Here is a 1,900-nt window from a genome sequence, read left to right as displayed (position 1 = left end):
AGTCATTTTGCTGTTTGCTTTTTTGTGGTGCTGATGGTTTTTGTTTTTTGTTCTGCACATTTTCTTGTGCTGCGTTCTTTTTTTTTGGTGCTTTGTCTTGTCGATTTCTTCATAGTTTTAATGTTTACAAATTCTTCATAGATTTTCCTTTTCTTAATTTGATGTGAAGTGTCCTAAGTTTCTTTAAAGTTACCCTGTAATATATTAATTTATTTCCCATACTGTTGTTGTTAGGTGCCATCGAGTCAGTATCGACTAATAGCAACCTTATGCACAGCAGAATGAAACACTGCCCAATCCTGGGCCAACCTCACTACTGGTGCCACGCTTGAGTCCATCAATGCTGTCACTTGGCCAATCCATCACATTGGGGGTCTTCCTCTTTTTCTCTAATCCTCCACCTTACCAAACATGATATTCTTCTCCAGCAACTGGACCTTTATGACAATATGTCCGAAGTATGAGAGATGAAGTTTGGTCATCTTGGCTCCAAGGAGCACTCGGGCTGACTTCTTCCAAAACGGATCTATGGGTTCTTTGGAAGCCCATGGCACTTTCAATATGCTCCATAACTCAAAAGCATCAATTCTTCTATGGTCTTCCTTATTCACTGTCCAGCTTTTGCATGCATATGAGGTTATTGAAAATACCATGGCTTGGATCAGGCGCACCTCAGTCCTCAAGCTGACATCCTTGCTCTTCAACACTTTAAAAAAGGTCTTTTGCAGCAGATTTGCCTAATGCAATACGTTGTTTGATTTCTTGACTGCTGCTTCCCTGAGTGTTGATAGTTGATCCAAGAAGAATGAAGTCCTTGACAACTTCAGTCTTTTCTCCCTTGATAAGAATGTTGTTTATTGGTCCAGTGGTGAGGATTTTTGTTTTTTTGACATTGAGATGTAATCCATAGCGAAGGCTGTGCTCTTTGATCTTCATCAGTAAATGTTTTAAGTCCTCTTCACTGTCAGCAAGCAAGGTTGTATCATCTGCATATTGCAGGTTGTTAACGAGTCTTCCTCCAATCCTGATGCCATGTTTTTCTTCATAGAACCCAGCTTCTCAGATTATTTGCTTAGCATACAGGTTGAATAAGCATGGTGAAAGAATATAATCTTGTCGAACACCTTTTTAAATTTTAAACCATTCAGTGTTCCCATGTTCTGTTCAAACAACTGCCTCTTGGTCCAGGAACAGATTGCTCATGAGCACAATTAAGTGCTCAGGAATACTCATACTTCACAACGTTGCCCATAGCTTGTCATGATCCAAACAATCAAAAGCCTTTGCCTAGTCAATAAAGCACAGGCAAACATCTTTCTGATATTCTCTGATTTCAGCCAAGATCCATCATACATCAACAATGATATCCCTTGCTCCACGGCCTCTTCTGAATCTGGCTTGAACCTCTGGAAGTTCTCTGTCAAGGTATGATTGTAGCCGTTTCTGTATAACCTTTAGTAAAACTTTACTCGCATGGGATATCAAAGAGATTGTCCAATGATTTCCGCATTGCATTGGTCACTTGTCTTTGAAATGGGCACAAATATGGAACTCTTCCAATCAGTTGGCCAGATAGTTGTCTTCCAAATTTCTTGGCAGAGATAGTGAGTGCCTCCTCTGCCGCCTTGCTTTCTTGAAAAATTTCAATTTTTATTCCATCAATTCCTGGTGCCTTGTTCTTTGTCAATTCCTTCAATGCACCCTGGACTTCCTCCTTCAGTATCATTGGCTCTTGATCATATGCTACCTCTTGAAACGGTTGAACAATAACCATTTCCTTTTGGTACAGTTCCTCTGCATATTTCTTCCATCTTCTCTTGATGTTTTCTGCATCATTCAATAATTTGCCCAGAGAATCTTTCAATAACAAAAGTCGAGGCTTGAATTTTTTCTTCAGTTC

The sequence above is a fragment of the Chrysochloris asiatica genome, unplaced genomic scaffold (assembly GCF_000296735.1).
Source record: "Chrysochloris asiatica unplaced genomic scaffold, ChrAsi1.0 scaffold00333, whole genome shotgun sequence".
Lineage (NCBI taxonomy): Eukaryota > Metazoa > Chordata > Mammalia > Afrosoricida > Chrysochloridae > Chrysochloris > Chrysochloris asiatica.
The sequence above is the reverse complement of the archived record's forward strand: the minus strand, read 5'-3'. Positions refer to the sequence as shown.